This window comes from Oncorhynchus mykiss, chromosome 1 (assembly GCF_013265735.2).
Source record: "Oncorhynchus mykiss isolate Arlee chromosome 1, USDA_OmykA_1.1, whole genome shotgun sequence".
NCBI lineage: Eukaryota > Metazoa > Chordata > Actinopteri > Salmoniformes > Salmonidae > Oncorhynchus > Oncorhynchus mykiss.
Window position 1 is genome coordinate 61,986,857 of NC_048565.1, and position 18,999 is coordinate 62,005,855.

Genomic DNA, 18,999 nt, shown 5'->3' on the forward strand with positions numbered 1-18,999 from the left:
ATGAGTGCAGAGGGTATGAATGTGGGGGGGTGTTCATCGACACAACAAAGGCCTTAAAAATGTCCAGTCTTCTCGGCCACATGTCATTAGTACATCTCAATACAGTTCACATAACAATACACAATTGGCAAGCAACCTCCCTTTTAACTAAAATGTCCAAATACTTCAGGCAGGGCAATAATAGTCCAGCTCTAATGCACTTCAATGGGAAGTGCATTGGAAAAATAGAGAGTCTGTTGCAGGGTAAAGCACTGGAATGATAGAGGGAAGAGAAAAAGAGAAAGACAACAAGAGAGGTCTTAGCTGTGGTCTTCAGGCGTGCAGGTGTACTGTCTGACTGTCCGATGGTTTGTATGTTAAAGCTTCGCAACAATGTTGCTACTAATCCATGCGATCCATAACGGGCGTGGTCCCAAACAAAAACAACCACGACCTAGAGCGATTACACCGATGATTGAGTTAAATACTCTATAAACTACACACGCTGAACACAAACAAAACTTCTGCAGCACAGCACACACAATCAAACTGTCGCGCCACCAAAGAGCCTCTCCCCAAAGAGCTGAACGAGCTCTCTTTATATTCTTCTTCCTTACTGCTCATGCGCTCTTAAAGTGGCAGTGCACGGTGAAGGCTCTGTGCAGATTTCGCCACACTCCTCCCCCCATGAAAAAACAATGCCTGTAGAAACAGAGAGGATGCAGGCTTTGACAGGTTCATGTTCCTGCTACACAAAACCAGGGAAGTCCTCCTCATCAGAGTCCTCCACGAAGAGGTCCTGCAGGTGTTGCTTTTGCCTGCGATCCAGCTCTTCTGCCGTAGGGTAGCAGGGCTTTAGGTCAACAACATGCACTGTCCTGACATCTTCCCCAGTGTCCTCCAAACAGACCAAGTAGTTCACTGGTCCCAACTGCTGCACTACACGGTATGGACCTTTCCATCTCGAAGCTAGCTTGGCAGTGAACTTCTTAGATGCCTTTGACAGATGATGTGAACGTACCCAGACACGAGACTGGGGTGGAAAACACACGTCTCGTCTATGTTTGTCATAGTTTCTCAGCTGTCGTTGTTTGGCTTTGGTTTTGCTAGCCTCCACTCTGGCTAGCAAGGTGTGGTGGTGTTGTACGGCAGCAAACGCTGGGCAGTCAGGTGAAACATTCGAACTTTGCAAGACCCTGTCCATCGGTCCTTTTAGTGGTCTTCCCAGGTGGAGTTCGGCGGGAGTGACCCCAGAAGTCTCCTGCACGGCAGAGTTCAGTGCAAAGCGAAATTCTGGAAGATGCTGATCCCACCTTGTGTGCTGATCCCCCACAAATGAAGCAATCATCCCCTTCAGGGTTCGGTTTACCCTCTCGGTCAGGTTGGTCTGAGGATGGTAGGCTGTGGTCAGCTTGGCAATTACACCCCAGTAGGTACAGAGCTCTTTGTATATTCCTGATATGAACTGCGGACCTCGGTCAGAGAGGATTTGGTCGGGAATTCCGAATCTGGTAAAAACCTCCCTTCGCAGAATTAGAGCAATGGCTGATGCAGTGGCTTTGCGGAGGGGAAACAACTCCACCCAGTGTGTGTAGTAGTCCACTACCACCAATAAAAATTCATTCCGTGTCCCCCGGCTGGGAGGAAAAGGTCCCATGAGGTCAATTCCCAACATTTCATTTGGATGGTTCACCACGGTCTGCTGCATTTTCCCGGCAGGTCTGCCAATGTCTGGTTTGTATTTCTGGCAGACTTCACACTGCTGTACAAACTTCCGGGTATCAACCCACATGCCTGGCCAGTAAACCACCTCTTGTAGTCTTCGATAAGTTTTAAAAACTCCAAGATGGCCACTCATGGGATTGGCATGATAAGCTTGGATTATCTGGTCACACAATGTAGAGGGAATGAAGACGCGATAATGGGTGCTGTGTATTCCATCCCCTCTTGGAGTTTTTCGATACACTTTATCCTGAATTATGCTATACTTATCATTGAAGCGACTCTTGGAGTCTTCTTCAGACAGACTCTTGTGGATCGCCATGATGGCAGCATCCTTCTGCTGTGCTCTCCATACACTCTCATCATCCAGAGGAAAGGAATCATCCAGACATTTAGCGGTAGTATAGGTACTGCACAAGGGAGGACAAACATTGGCAGTCTCTGTAATCCGAGAAAGGGCATCTGGTACAACGTTCAGTTTTCCTTTGCGATACTCAATGATGAAGTCAAACTTCTGCAGTCTGATAGACCAGCGAATAAGACGGCTGTTGGTCTTGCCTGATGCCAGAACCCACTGCAGAGCAGCATGGTCTGTGACAACGGTGAAGATCTTTGCCTCCAAGTAGTAGCTCCATTTCTCCAAAGCCCAGACCACAGCGAGGCATTCCCTTTCAGTCGTTGAATAATTCCTCTCGGCTGAATTAAGGGTGCGACTTGCATAGGCAAGAACTTCTTCTGTTCCAAGTCCTGTTTGTTGAGCCAAGACTGCTCCAAGTCCTGTTTGACTTGCATCCGTGTACACAATGAAATGAGCATTCAGGTTAGGATGTCCAAGCACTGGAGGAGTAATTAGACTGTTTTTGAGTGCTTCAAATGCACCTTGGCATGCAGGGGTCCATTGGAATTTCACACCTTTCTTCTTAAGGTGATTGAGGGGTTCGGCTACCTTTGAAAAGTCAGGCACAAACCTGTGGTACCATCCAGCCATACCCAGAAACCGCTGAACAGCCTTGAGGGATGTGGGAATTGGGAATTCCTGCACGGCTGCAACTTTGTCTGGATCTGCATGGATACCTTCAGCATTAACCACATGACCAAGGAACTTGAGTTCTGGCAGACAGAAACGACACTTCTTCAAGTTCAAGGTCAAACCTGCAGCCTTTAGTCTGTCGAAGACGGACTGAATGTCTTGCAGATGTTCCGCGACAGAGGAGGAGTAGATTATGATGTCATCCAGATACACAAGACAATTTCTACCCCTCAGATCTCCCAGGACAGTCTCCATCAACCTTTGGAAGGTTGCTGGAGCATTCTTCAAACCAAAAGGCATGACTTTGAAGGAGTACAAACCAGCAGGGGTGACAAAGGCAGTCTTGTCCTGACTAGCGGGATCCATTGACACCTGCCAATAGCCACTGTTCAGATCCAGATTACTAAAGATGGATGCTCCTGCCAGAGATTCCAGTATGTCATTTATGTTTGGTAGAGGGTAGGCATCACTTTCTGTTATGGCATTCGGCTTCCTGTAGTCCACACAGAATCGATATCCACCATCTTTCTTAGGAATCAGGACAACCGGAGAAGCCCATCCGGAAAAAGAAGGTTCCACAATTCCATTCTCCAACATGCTTTTGAGCTGTTCATTGAGAATTGCCAGTTTGGCGGGGGACAGCCTGTAGGGACGCTGCTTAATGGGGACCTCATGCCGGGTATAGATTTTGTGTTTGAAGACGGTTGTACGGCCGAGTGTAAGAGTACAGACCTCACTGTTCACGTCCAACATCTGGGATAGCTGCCACCTTTCATCATCCGACAGACATGCCTGTTGCACCGCTTGTTTGATGTAGAAATCAGCATCAGGTTCGCTTTTGCTCTCGGATAGAAGGGGGGGTACGGCGGTAATCAGGGTGATAGTTGGGTTCTCAGACTTCACTGGTGGAACATGTTTTTGTCTTTGTCTCTTTATATTTTCTCTGTTTCTGACTTGACCTTGTCCGGACTCTGCATAATGTAGCAGGCTCCAACCTGAAATCAGTGCATTACCAGGTTGAAATGGATGAGGCTGAGAATAGTCAGAGTGCAGCCGATAGGAGGGTTCGGACATCGAGATGGTCAGTCCACTGAAGAACAGGAAGTCTAGGCCAAGGACTACAGCAAATGCAAGGCTTGAATCTGCAAGAATTGCCACAGGAAGGTTAATAGTCTCACCATGCAGTTGTATTATTATACTAATCCAGCCCAAGGGAGTGGTAGGTTCTCCATTGGCCAAGTACAATGGTCCCTCCTCCCATGTTCGTAGCTCCTCATGAGGTAATGCCATGTTCTGCCACAGGGCCTCTTGCATCAGGGTGTAAGATGCCCCTGTGTCGATTATGACCTTCCCTCTCCAGTTCCTAACAGTCAGAGGAACCAATAGTTGTTGCGGAATAGGAATAAGACCGCTAGCTGTGCTGTCTAAAGGCTTCATGGTGGGCATTAAGGCTGACCCAATTGTATGCAAGCCACCACGCCTGTCTAGACTTTCAGTCTTCGGTCCTTTCCGACCTTTTCCTGAATCCTGACGCTGGACATAGAGCGGGCAAGAATCTGGAGGATGTTGGACTTTACACCTCCAACACATAACTGGACTTTTGTCCTGGATCTTGGGTACAAATATCTGAGACGGTTTAGCCCCAGGAGAGTTATTGGTATACTGGGATGAGGGAACCGGGTTTTTAGTTTGGAGGTGGCGCTTCCAGTCCTTCTCAAACTGAGTCCCAAGCCGCACCAGATCATCCACATTTTGCACACGTTCTCGAAGTTGACTAGCAAGGCGGGGAACCATGTTCTTAAGAAGGAGTTTGACCATCTCCTGCTCAGTAATGTCAGCCTTCCATCTTCTACATAGAACTCGATAGGAGAAGGCAAAGTCCCGTATTGGCTCTGCTTCACCCTGGACTCTGTTACGAACACGTTCCGCCAGTTCATCCCCATAGTCCTCTGAGAGGAAGGCTAAGAGGAATATTTTTTGAAACTCCTCCCAGGTTGACACATGTTCACGGGCTATCTCCCACCAGTCTCTTGCTGTACCATGGAGAACACTGCGGAGGGTGGCCAGAACCTCCAAGTCAGTAAGGGGCCGGATAGAAAGAAAATCATTACACTTAGATAAGAAAAACAGTGGATCAACATCATCTTCTGGGCTGCCAAAAGTGGGGAAAAGTAGTTTGATAGGGAGGGAGCGCTCTAGAGGAGGCATGACAGTGGCAGCGGGAGTTCTGTTGTTTAACAGTATCTTCAGAGGGGTTTTTGTAGTACTACCTGTTCCTATTACCTTACTGGCCAAGCCAGTGGCAGAGGTAAAACCTGAGGGCGGTGCAGAAGATTTGTCCAGAAGGGAAAAGCACTGCATTACCTCCTGGTGCAGCCCTTCCAGTTGAAGGTCTGTGGCCTTCTGTGCTTTTTCCATCTCATTAACGGTGTCCTTTTGAGTCTGTTCAATCAAAAATCGTAGTTCCCCTGTGAGAGAGTTCTTCATGTCCTCCATAACTTCCTTCAGATAAGAACACACTCCCTTCACAACAGAGGCTGACTCCTCTGCTCTCCGTTTTTGTTCGTCCTCAAGAAAGAGTATGACTTGATGATGGTTAGTTTCCATTTGTGTTTTAAACCGGTGCAGTTTTCCTTGAATATCCTGCTTCAGAGAATCTTGTAAATATTTCTGTCTCTGAACAATTTGTTGTTGGTTTTCCTCCATTTGACAGGGAAGGTAATCCAACCTCCTCTGCACATCTGTCTGATGAGCCTCCACACATTCACTGAGTTTACAAATGGCATTCTCCTGCATTGTCAAACTATGATTGGTGTGTGTCCATTGATGTTCCAGTTGTCCAGGGATCACAGAGACACCTCTCCCAGTCTCTCTGGACAGGGTAACCGGAAGGGTTTGAGGGGAGGGTAATGGTGGAGATGTTATAGGTGAGCCAGAAACCTGGGGATTAGGGTCAGTGCTATCCAACTCCATTAGTTCATTAAGTCCTTCCACAATGAAAGAATCCCGAACATGATTACCATCAGGTGTGTCCACATTGACACAGTATGGGGTTCCAACAAAAGACATGATTCAACCTTGTGTGGATGGTGTCATGGGTGTTTCTCTTCAAGTCCCTGTTCGGGCGCCAATTCTGTAGCGGTATTTATTAGAGAGGGGTAAAGAAAGCTTTTGTTCGGGCGCCAGGCAGGTATTAACCATGCCGAAAGGAAAAGAGTAGAATAGAGAGAACCACTACCAGACCCACACACATCAGCAGAAGAGACTGCCTAGAGTGTAGCCTGTTTACCAGATAGCCAGTGGAGAGAAAAGAGAATACACACCATATAAAACCCACATCACAGCACAGGGGTAACCCAAACAAGAATACCTCATACAATAATACTAATAATGGCAGAGCAATTCAACAGCAACTTCATACAAGAACGAACCCAGTCATCAACATAGGATTTGCAATAATCTGTATTATTTTCTAGTAGATGAGTGCAGAGGGTATGAATGTGGGGGGGTGTTCATCGACACAACAAAGGCCTTAAAAATGTCCAGTCTTCTCGGCCACATGTCATTAGTACATCTCAATACAGTTCACATAACAATACACAATTGGCAAGCAACCTCCCTTTTAACTAAAATGTCCAAATACTTCAGGCAGGGCAATAATAGTCCAGCTCTAATGCACTTCAATGGGAAGTGCATTGGAAAAATAGAGAGTCTGTTGCAGGGTAAAGCACTGGAACGATAGAGGGAAGAGAAAAAGAGAAAGACAACAAGAGAGGTCTTAGCTGTGGTCTTCAGGCGTGCAGGTGTACTGTCTGACTGTCCGATGGTTTGTATGTTAAAGCTTCGCAACAATGTTGCTACTAATCCATGCGATCCATAACGGGCGTGGTCCCAAACAAAAACAACCACGACCTAGAGCGATTACACCGATGATTGAGTTAAATACTCTATAAACTACACACGCTGAACACAAACAAAACTTCTGCAGCACAGCACACACAATCAAACTGTCGCGCCACCAAAGAGCCCCTCCCCAAAGAGCTGAACGAGCTCTCTTTATATTCTTCTTCCTTACTGCTCATGCGCTCTTAAAGTGGCAGTGCACGGTGAAGGCTCTGTGCAGATTTCGCCACAAGCTGCTGTCACCTTGTATAAATGATTGGAGACAGGCGCAGGAATACGTAACAAGGAGTTTTTAATACTCCACCCAAAAATACAACATGCCATGAAAGGCACGGGGACGAAGCCCAAAACAAACACGTATACAAAAACACAGGGATGTAACCCAAACAAAAGAGCGAGGTTAAACCTTTAATAAATACATGGGACGAGACCCGTAATAACGAGTACACAATACACGCAGCACGAAAGCCGAAACAACAAAGCACAGGTACTCACAAGACCATGGGAACAATAACGGACAAGACAGTTACTAATCAGGGGAATTGGAATCAGGTGTGCGTAATGAGACAGTTCAGTGACGCGTAGAGTCCGGTGACATAGACCTCCAGAACTGGTGCATGGAATGAACAGCAGGACCAGGGGAATCCATGACAGAATCCACTTCCTGACCCGCTGCACTGGCAGCTGAACGACACCGGCCTCGGGGACAACCACAGGGATGCGATGCAGGCCGGTCAGGGCCAGTTGCAGCTGCCGAAGTTGCGACGACGGGCCATTCACACTGTCTCAGTTTAGGGTTGGTTATTCTTCCCATGTCCGTTGGTCTTGTGAGTACCTGTGCTTTGTTGTTTCGGCTTTCGTGCTGCATGTATTGTGTACTAGTAATTACGGGTCCCGTCCCGTGCACTTCTTATTACGGGTCTCGTCCCATGTATTTATTAGAGGTTTAACCTCGTTCTTTTGTCTGGGTTACATCCCTGTGCCTCAACCTAATAATTTGGTCTATTTTCCCCTCATAATTTAGCCGACTGTTCTGACTTGGTGGTGCTGTTGGGACAGCTTTATGTAGGCCCTAACTGTTTGTGGGCACCGTTTGTCACCGTTATAGTGCAATTCATGGACTGTTTAGTAGAGATGCACGATATATCAGAATCGGCCGATATTAGCTAAAAATGACAACATCGGTATCGGCCCGGTGTCTAGTTTAACGCCGATGTTAAAAACCGATGTCAAAGCTACTGTGCATACCTATATAACGTAGGTACATGACATAATGTAACATTTTACGCTACACGTGCAATACAGCATTCCGAACCTAGCCCACAATGTCTGCTGTGTGGATGAAGCAGTCAGCAAGTCGAGCAGTTTAAGAGTAAGAAGATTTCAGCAGGCCAACTCAAAGGCGAAATCCATTAAAGCCAAGATAATGGAAATCATTGCCCTTGACAATCAACCATTCTCTGTCGTGGGTGATGTTGGCGTTCACCGACTGGTCGAGCACCGATACACACTACCAAGAGCGCTATTTTTCAGATGCTGCCCAACCAGATTTACAAAGTAGTAGCGTCACTGCTATTAGCTTCACGACATACATACTATGGAACGCCGTTTGGGTCTTTGTATGTCAAAAAAGATACAGTAGCACTGTCAAAGCTGGGCAAAACAGTCTGCAAGTAAGCAAACACCGGCAACGAACTATGTGTTTACAATACCGCATTGGTAATAAAGCATTGTTTGTTCGACTGCAACTTCTGGGGTAGCTAGCTTTAGCTTGGTACCTAGATAGCACCAATATAACCAGCCTGAAAACAATGACCAGTAGAACCTGCAGTCATTTTCATTATTCTTAGCAATGATTTAGGAATCCTTGTGAGTAAGTATTTGCTAGGTTGCCACTTGTTATCCGCCCATTGAAATTGAACTTCAGTTCATCAAAATAAATAGCTAGTCAGCAACTTAACCCTGTTATCCAAATCTAATGTTATAATCTATTTTGTGAAGTGCACCAGTCTCTCCTGCAGCAAAGGACCCCCACAACATGACGCTGCCACACCCGTGCTTCATGTTTGGGATGGTGTTCTTTGGCTTGCAAGCCTCCCCCTTTTTCCTCTAAACATAACGATGGTCATTATGGCAGTTCTATTTTAGTTTCATCAGACCAGAGAACATTTCTCCAAAAAGTACGATCTTTGTCCCCATGTGCAGTTGCAAACCGCAGTCTGGCTTTTTTTATGGCAGTTTTGGAGCAGTGGCTTCTTCCTTGCTGAGCGGCCTTTCAGGTTATGTCGATATAGGACTCGTTTTACTGTGGATATAGATACTTTTGTACCTTTTTCCTCCAGCATCTTCACAGGGTCCTTTGCTGTTGTTCTGGGATTGATTTGCACTTTTCGCAGCAAAGTACGTTCATCTCTAGGAGACAGAACATGTCTCCTTCCTGAGCGGTATGACAGCTGCGTGGTCCCAAGGTGTTTATACTTGTGTACTATTGTTTGTACAGATAAATGTGGTACCTTCAGGTGTTTGGAAATTGCTCCCAAGGATGAACCAGACTTGTGGAGGTCTACAATTTTTTTCTGAGGTCTTGGCTGATTTCTTTTGATTTTCCCATGATGTCAAGCAAAGAGGCACTGAGTTTGAAGGTAGGCCTTGAAATACATCCACAGGTACAACTCCAATAGAATCAAATGATGTAAATTAGCCTATCAGAAGCTTCTAAATCCATGACATAATTTTGGGGAATTTTCCAGGCTGTTTAAAGGCAGTCAACTTAGTGTATGTAAACTTCTGACCCGCTGGAATTGTGATACAGTGAATTATAAGTGAAATAATCCATCTGCAAACAATTGTTGGAAAAATGTATCATGCGTAGATGTCATGTGTAGATGTCCTAACCGACTTGCCAAAACTATAGTTTGTTAACAAGAAATTTGTGGAGTGGTTGAAAAACGAGTTTTAATGACTACAACCGAAGTGTATGTATACTTCTGACTTCAACTGTACATTTAAACTCCGTTTTCCACACTTCCTGACATTTAATCCTGGTAAAAAAATCCCTGTCTTAGGTCAGTTAGGATCACCACATTATTTTAAGAATGTGAAATGTCAGAATAACAATAGAGAGAATTATTTCTTTCAGCTTTTATTTCTTTCATCACATTCCCAGTGGGTCAGAATTTGACATAATTTGTTTTTGGTTGCATTGCCTTTAAATGGTTTAACTTGGGTCAAACGTTTTGGGTAGCCTTCCACAAGCTTCTCACAATAAGTTGGGTGAATTTTGGCCCATTCCTTCTGACAGAGCTGGTATAACTGAGTCAGGTTTATAGGCCTCCTTGCTCGTACACTCTTTTTCAGTTCGGCCCACAAATTTTCTATAGGATTGAGGTCTTGGCTGATTTCTTTTGATTTTCTCATGATGTCAAGCAAAAAGCCACTGAGTTTGAAGGTATAAATCTTCAATAATGTTCCAACTGGAGAATTCCTTTGTCTGTAGAAATGTAATGGAACAGAGCTACCTCTCACATGAGCGCGTATGACCAGCTCATGCCACTCTGGCAAACCTCTGACTCATTCAGCTCCCATTCCCCCCTCCTTCACAGTAGAAGCATCAAACAAGGTTCTAAAGACTGTTGACATCTAGTGGAAGTCTTAGGAAGGGCAATATGACCCCATAGACACGGTATATTCGATAGGCAATGAGTGGAAAAACTACAAATCTCAGATTTCCCACTTCCTGGTTGGATTTTTCTCAGGTTTTCGCCTGCCATATGAGTTCTGTTATACTCACAAATATTATTCAAACAGTTTTAGAAACTTCAGAGTGGTTTCTATCCAAATCTACTAATAATATGCAGATATTAGCAACTGGGCCTGAGTAGCAGGCAGTTTACTATGGGCACGCTTTTCATCCCAATGTGAAAATACTGCCCCCCATCCCAAATGGGTTAATAAGAAATTTGTGGAGTGGTTGAAAAATGAGTTTAATGACTCCTACCGAAGTGTATGTAAACTTCTGACTTCAACTGTAAGTGTACAATTTTTTTTAAAGAAAGCTCACTCTCCCTAATGTGTGATTCAGGACTAACAGAGAAATGCATATTCATTGTAGATATGCATCAGCTGAGGCTCCACAACACAGATGGCTACAGAAATGTAGCCTTCCCTTCAGCACAGCTTCAAAATCAAGGATCACCTCAAAGCCAGAGCAAGTTGTTTGTTGTGAGGCTTGACAGATGTCATGTGACAAACTCATGTGTAATATCTGAGGAGTCCAACACAACTTGCTTGTGGCGGACATTTTACTGTGAATGTAATATGTATACATACAGGAAAAACACATCCTCTAATTCACTTCCCATTAGACACTAAATTCCCTCTATACATCACATTATAGATCACACTTTACTTACAAGATTCTTTGTAAACCAGATCAACAAGCCTGGAGTAGGAAGCTCTCTCAGATAGTCACCAAGCCTACGACTCTAGACAGACCCTCTATTTGATCTCTTTCTCCTCAGTCTTCTGACTTCTGAGACTAACTGGGTGAGGTGATATGGTGAGGTGATATGGACTGGGCCCTTCACCCTTCACCCTTCAGACCAACAAGGGAGTCTGGGGTTCTGGTTGCTTTCAGCACAAGGCGTGCCCAGATGGACTTGTCACCACATGCCTCCTGGGAATGTGGCACCCACTCAACAACTGCAGCAGATCATATCAAAACATCCCCCCCCCCCCCCCCCCCCCAGACTGGACATTACAAGATGTCTGGAATTAGCTACAGGACAACCCTGGGGCTTGACTCACAAGCTCTCTTACTGTGTTGATAACGTACATTGGTCAGTCAATCCATTTCACTATGTTCATTAACAACATGTATGCATTACAATGACATACTGGAATGTAATTATGGTCTTCGTGGAACTGCAAACCTGCATGGTTGACAGTCGTATGTGCTTTGTGATTTTTTTCTTTCCCTCCAGCTTCCAACTGTCTATGAAGCATGAGAAGAGATGTAAACACTATCCAATAAAAACAAAGAAAGCCAAAGGGAAAAGACAAATGAGAGGAATGTGATACTGGTATGGTGGAAAACATTTCCCTAAGTGTATATTTTTTCAGTAAAATGGTCTCATTTCAACTCGTGTAACTCAGTGTCACTGCCAGTGAATGAGAACAGAGGTTGTGAGCTGTAGCAATCCCTTATGCTCCACATGTTCGAGAACTACTGCTCTCTGCTTGCTTAAAAAAAAATAGCTGAACTATGATAAACCTCACACAGCCAGGCATCCCTACTCTAATTCTGAGACTTCAAGTGAGCTGTGTTCATATATAAAATAGCTCTCACCACTAGGTCTGGTGTACTCCAGAGAAAAATAGCGGGAGCTGTTACGCAATATAGTTTGACTTTTTCTTTCTCAACAAATGGCAGAGAGGAGAGAAGCTGTCCAGTGCTGAGCGTGGATCTCACCAAACATCTCCAAACATGGCTCGAAAAGGCCCGGGCCAGAGAAACAGCTTAGAGACCCCTCTCTTCCGTGAACAGTTTCCATACTGGCTGTGAACCCGAGGGTTCTACACATTCCACACAAGAGCCATTGGATGTTCAGGGGCTAGCAGTTTTAAACAACTGCAATAGAAAAGGAAATGCATGCAATTTTTAAACATTCTAGTTTTCTGGGTTTCTAGTGTTTCAGGAAAGACCATAAGTAATTGTCGAGAGGGAAAATATGGCCAACACATACCTACTGGACTGGAGTATTCTGATAATCCTACAAGTTCTTACAAGATAAAGTGAAAAACAAGTGAGGTGTCACTCTTTTCACGGGAGGAAAAACATCCACCCAGTGTGTTGACCTGGTTAATGAAAGGTTAGTGCTTCTGAGAATGGAGGGTTGTTGTTGTTGGTGCTGCGGCTAGCTAGCATGGCCATGAAAAGCCCTGACAGTTACTGGGCATTGACAATGACCAGAGCCTGAGGATAGAGTGGGCTTGGCATGTGTGAAGGTCCTGGGGAAGGCGCTGGCTCGTCACATGGACACAATGTCTCATATGGACATTTTTAGAGAGCCAGTCTGAGCACAAACTGACAGCTCAGCTTTTAGAGCCAGTGTAATAAGAATGTCACTGAGCTGAAAGTTTACCAAGGACGATACGGTTGCCTCACAAGGACTTTAGGCTGTCCTCCAAGATCTCTTGGTAGAGAATACACCAAAAATCACAGACAGAGAGAGGATAAACAATTATACTTATTGTTAGGCACCTGGTAAAAAGTACAAAACAGTACAAATATGAAACCGGGATTTTTTTTTTTTTTAAACATACAATATAGACATAGATCAGATGCCATTTGACTGACCTAGAGTAATAAGATTCGATCATTCTGTAACAGGAAGACCGCCAGAGGACAAGCCACGACCTAAGGTGGATTCTTGTTGGCTTAGACAATGGGGAACCCTAACATGTTTATGTGCGCGTTGATTAATTTTCAGGTTATGTCCTGAGAGAGTGTTGAAAGTTTCTCCTTATTTCAGGGTGGTGTTTTGACTCAGACATGAAATGCAGGCTTACGTACTATTGAGTGTCCTACCTGTTATGACTCCCTGAGTGGTTGTGTGACCTGACTACTTGATTATTTTGTCATAGGATACAGTAGCTTCACATATAAAAAAAATATATATATAAAAAAAAGCAATCGACAATCCAGTCATTTCAAGTACTTAGACAAATGTAACAAAAAATGTATTTATATCTGCACGGTTTTAAGTGTGCCACCCCATGTCTGTCTATCCTCTTACTGTGACACAAGCACTAAAGGGCACTGATAGCCTATTATCTGGCAGCTCCAAGAATGATAGCTTTATCTTTCACTTGGATAAGCAGGCACTCAGCTTCATCACGACAGTACTATATGTAACTGGTGTGAAATGGCTAGCTAGTTAGCGGTGCGCGCTAGCAGCATTTCAATCAGTGACATCACTCGCTCTGAGACCTTGAAGCAGTTGTTTCCCTTGCCCTGCAAGAACCCCGGCTTTTTTCGAGCAATAGCTAACGATGCTTGTTCAGAGGGTCCCTGGTTCAAGCCCAGGTTAGGACAAGGAGAGGGACGGAAGCAAGACTGTTACATTGATGCTGTTGTCCCGGATCACTCAGTTGGGCTCTGCACAGCTGCTGGGGTTGCTGCAGAGAAGGAGGAGGTCAACCGGTGTGAAATGCCCTCAGAACAACCTCAACTCGTTGGGGCATGGACTCTACAAGCTGTCGAAAGTGTTCCACAGGGATTCTGGCCCATGTTGACTCCAGTGCTTCCCACAGTTGTGTCAAGTTGGCTGGGTGTCCTTTGGGTGGTGGACCATTCTTGATACACACAGGAAACTGTTGAGCGTGAAAAACCCAGCAGTATTGCAGTTCTTGACACGCTCAAACCAGTGTACCTGGCACCTACTACCATACCCCTTTCAAAGGAACTTAAATCTTTTGTCTTGCCCATTCATCTTCTGAATGGCACACATACACAATCCATGTCTCAATTGTCTCAAGGCTTAAAAATCCTTCTTAACCTGTGTCTACACTGATTGAAGTGGATTTAACAAGTGACCATAAGGGATCATGATTTGAACCTGGATTCCTCTGGTCAGTCTGTCATGGAAAGAGCAGGTGTTCCTAATGTTTTGTACATACAATTGGCTCATTCTCTCCCCTGTAACTATTCCCCAGGTCGTTGCTGTAAATGAGAATGTGTTCTCAGTCAACTTACCTGGTAAAATAACGGTAAAATAAAAAATAGAAATAAACAAATGCTTGGCTTTTACATTTGAATTTGATATTCTACCGTGCCTGCATGGTGCAGAGTAGTGGGGCATATAGCAAGACTAAATGCTTTTGTCGAAACAGCTGCCAGCAAGTGTTTTGTTTTCCCTTGGTTTTTCCACCACAGCTTGCAGTGCCAGCGAGAGGGTGACAAGAAATCAATCACCAAACCATAAATTCTCTATTCACTTTCTTGTTTACTCACTTCCATTGGTGGGCTTCCCTTTGTGTGCTCAGACCTCGAAAAGCCAAAGCACAACACTTCATGTAGCACTATCCACTTTGGCCAATGGTAGCAGATGGAGAAAAGGGGGGAGGGAGGTTGCTAGGCAACATGCAGTAACATTAACACAGAATGGAAACAGAAACCTTTCTGGTGTGTCTGGCAGAAACATCCGGCCTGCCCAGAGAACCATCAGTTATTGAGAATAAAGAGAATGTTGTTTTCAAATGCACTCACTATCTGGTACTGTCTAGGATCTGTAAACAAATCATATGCCATCAAGTAATATGACATAAAAGCTTTTGATTTGGGTATTTGATGCATAATAATTGACAACAACTCCTAGATTAATATGCTGGCTTTAACCCTGCCTTGGTTTCCAGTTGTACTGAAAAAATACATGCAAGTTGGATAAATGCATTTAGAGACTAATAAAACCTATCTAGCTATAGCCTACCATAAACTGGATTTTTGGTTTAGATAGAAAATTCTCCCTTCTGACTAAGATCCTAAAGATGTTAAATAACCTTATAATGGACATGTAAAGCACCTCTTGATACAAATCTGAAATTCAGTTTTGATTCGTGTCTCGTGGTTGTTCTTCTCACTTCAAAGGGGTCCAAGTAACATGATTCTAAAGGATTGATCAAATATTTACCACTCAACACAAATAATTAATCATCAGCCTGAGAAGACGTTAATCATCCGCCTGGGAAGACAGAAACAACAAGCCATAGACAATTCTCTCAAATAAATAACTATTCCGTGTACTTACATTTCCATTTTCCTTTTTAGTAGTTTATCAGATGCTCTTATCCAGAGCGACTTACGGCAGTTGGTGCATACAATTGCGTGCTGTTCACATGTTACGGGGTGACATTTGAGTTTGCAATGCACCTGTGCCATTGGACATGTCAGCATAGGAACACTGAGGCAGAATATGGCCATACATGAGGAAATATTTTGGATGGAAAAAAGTTAGCACCAACGTTTGAGCGACGCCTGATAAAGACTAAGAGGACAGGTCGGACGTGAAGGTTTAAAGAGAGTGCATTAATACGGTATGTGGGGGGGGGGGGGGGGGGGGGGCGCGTTCATTATAAATGACAGAGCACATGGGGTTTACTACAGATCCTTCGCCAACTGTTACAGAATGTGTCACCCATTCAGCATGTTGATCAGTATGTCATGTTCATGTTAAATGTTTCTGGTAAAGAGAGAGTTCCTTAGACAATAGACAACAGTCCTCCATTGTATATAGTGCTGATGTATGCTCAGTTGCCTGAAAGGTGTGCTGGCTCACATGGTAGCACGGTTTACAGCTGCAGTCCTGAGCGGACCTATCCCCCTTGATTCAAGGTTTTACTGGTTCACAGGAGTACTCAAATTGGTCTTGCAGGACAGGGCAGAGTCATGGTACACATGGGCTGAATGGGTGTAGATGTTGACACGAAAACACTATCGTGTAGACACGTGAATGAGGGAGTGTTGTCATGCTCTCCCTCCTGAGAGAGGTCACAGGTCAATCCTGAGGTCAGTCATTCAGTGGTTACTGAGCGCCTCCATGCCCCTCCCCGTTGTGTGAAAGTACATGTCACATGCACTTAATCAGGAAGCCTGCCTGTTTGTCAAAGAAACTGTCAGGAACATGGAGGTAGCCATTCAGTGTGTCAATAACTATTGTACATTCAGTCCCTATGGGGCATACAGTTGCTTTCGTCTCTATGGGTGAAGTGTGGGTTTGTGACGATAATCAAAAAAATATATCATAATCCAGAATCTTCATAAATTGTAAAAAATAAATAAATATATATTATCAAGGAACGGTGGTGTCCAGAGGTTGAGGTTCTCATCTCCCACTTGGTGACCACGAGTAGTCTATTGTTTGTTTCTTGGTTTTGCCTGTTTAATACTGCAGCTCATTCACTGAGTGATGCAGCAATCCTATTAAGTCCAACTGCAGAGCACAGTATGGACTTCCAGACAGCCTTATGTTATTCATTGTGTCATTTTTACACATCCACACAGATTACACAGAGAACCAGGTAGGCCTATACTGTACAGGGGAATGCAACGCAAAGAGAAGATAATAACAATGGGAATTTAGGAGCTCTGGACTCAATTTTCCCACACTCACATTTTGAGATGCTAGTTTGTAAGTAGACAACCATCCACACGTCATTATACTGTACTGTACCTACAAAAGTTGAATGGGGTTACCTATCAGTGCCGTATTATGTGCATTACAGCCCATACACACCAATGATGCCATTCATGTATTTACCCACATACCATGTTGCCATATGTTATTTCTGCTATTACGGGAGAAAAAAAATCCTCAATATTGTGAACTAATCAAGAGTAAAATAATTTGGAAAGAGTTCAAGTGACGGTGTTCAATAATGTGCACGCGGCTTGTAGCGTTCCCTGCAACAACAAAAAACACGTTTTTTTCCTTAGTTCCAATATTTAGAATACTCTATTTTTACAACCCTATAGTGTCTCGACACAAGGATGAGCGGCGGTTAGTCGTGTGGTTGCAGATATCAGATGGATGTGTCTCCACTGCGGTATTTAGCGCATCAGTGCAGGTAATAGGTAAGTGCTAGAATTACAATCAAACACTCGTGATATTATTGACGCAAGTCACTCGAGCCTTCAAATGAAAGACACATTTGTCAACGTTTATGTTGTCAGGGGAGCGAAATTATCCAACGTGGGCATGATGCAAATTGCCTTATGTACGATATTTATCTGACGAGCAAAATTTAGCACACGAGAAAGGCAGACAATAAAATGACAAATGTTTACCTTTGTAGAGTGGCAATCCAAATGGTTTTATGCACGATATTTATCTGACGAGCAAAATTAAGCATATGAGAAAGGCAGACAATAAAATGACAAATGTTTACCTTTGTAGAGTGGCAATCCAGTGTTCCTTATCAATATCGCTGCCACACGCGGCAGTGAGGTCTCTGCTACAATGTACAGTCGCCACAGCGATCACACAGGCACACACACACCCACCAATCTCCTCGACACGGTTCGCATCTCACCCCTTGCTCAAATGCATGCGTCTTTCCCTCCTTGAGGACAGGCGAAATGATGGAGGTGGCGTCAGGACTCATTATGTCCTATTATGGGATATCTTCATCGCTCTTACATTACAAGCTTCTTACACGTGTCTCATCATTAGAATGTTGACGGATAATTTGATTAAGTAAACTCTTGTAAAATGCGTATTGTGAGATGAATTGAATGCATTTGATTAATTGTAGCCTATGAGGTAGTAAGTAGTAAGTTTGGTGAAGATGGTGTTTTTAAAGTGTATTTCTGGTTGAAGGACCACTATGCATAGTGACTCAGGAACAGGTGCAAATGTGATACATTAATACACCATACGTTTAGCTTGTTGGATCCATCTTGGGCTCACTTGTCAATGAAGCTATATGGAAGTGCCAAAAATACACTCAAATGTAAGCGGACAATAGTGTGTTGTGCTGTGCAGGTTGACAATGAAATATACATCAAAGCATCAGACAATTGATAGTGTTACAAAAGAAAGAAAGAAACAAACATCACTCTCTTTTCATACAAAAAAAACGGTGTAAATCATGTACAGAGCGCCATCAAGTGGCTCATATTGTACGTTACATCCACTATGTACAGTGTGCGGTGTAAAACGCGTGTCTGCTGATGGCACTCCTTTCAAGGAAATGAATGTTCATGTCCATGTCTTGTGGTGCGTGCCAAACATGAACTCAAAACTTTTATTTTAAAACAGATTACATAAATGGTTCATCTTTGCATTTGTAAAATCAAAGTTCATTGTGTGATCGTTTGTATAATATAATACAGTGGTACACAATCCACGAACAAGCGTGACAAACAAACATATTCCTTATTTGATCAATTTGTTGAAAACCGTTTACAATTCTAACGCATGTTAGCTATTACGAAATCATTTACACTACCACTGCGTCTATTGTAGGGTTGGAGTCATTAGAATTCAACTCAGTCAATTCAGAAAGTGATTTGAATTTAACATTGAAAAACGTTTGAAATGAATAGCTTCTCCATTTGAGTTTATTTAGAAGTAATTGAAAATAGATGCCTTTTTTCTTATTATGCTTATACAGTCCCACCCCTCAACTGTTCACCAAAAAAGTGACAGGGTGCCGCTTTGTTGTTGTTTGAATCCAATATGTCCCTTTTAAATATGGATTTCAGTTTACTTACCGAATTGACTGACTTGAGGATGACGTTCTATGTGGTTCTGTTCTACACACCCAAACCTTCATGCATGATGTTCATATACAGTGCCTTCCGAAAG

At 43.8% G+C, this 18,999-nt stretch overlaps 1 protein-coding gene across 8 annotated transcripts in view; it reads right to left on the reverse strand.

The window, feature by feature from the left end:
• Positions 1 to 17,761, reverse strand: part of LOC110526377 (sorbin and SH3 domain-containing protein 1) — an 83,646-nt gene extending 65,885 nt beyond the window's left edge. For 2 of the 8 annotated variants that reach the window (XM_021607332.2, XM_021607304.2), the window contains exon 1: positions 17,579 to 17,758. The gene's annotated coding sequence lies outside the window, so the exon portion shown is untranslated. Of the gene's footprint in view, positions 1 to 11,046; positions 11,206 to 17,477; positions 17,491 to 17,578 lie in introns of those variants that run through there. The other 6 variants (XR_002473938.2, XM_021607324.2, XM_021607355.2 and 3 more) reach the window with 6 other exon arrangements.
• Between the last annotated feature and the right edge of the window lie 1,238 nt (positions 17,762 to 18,999).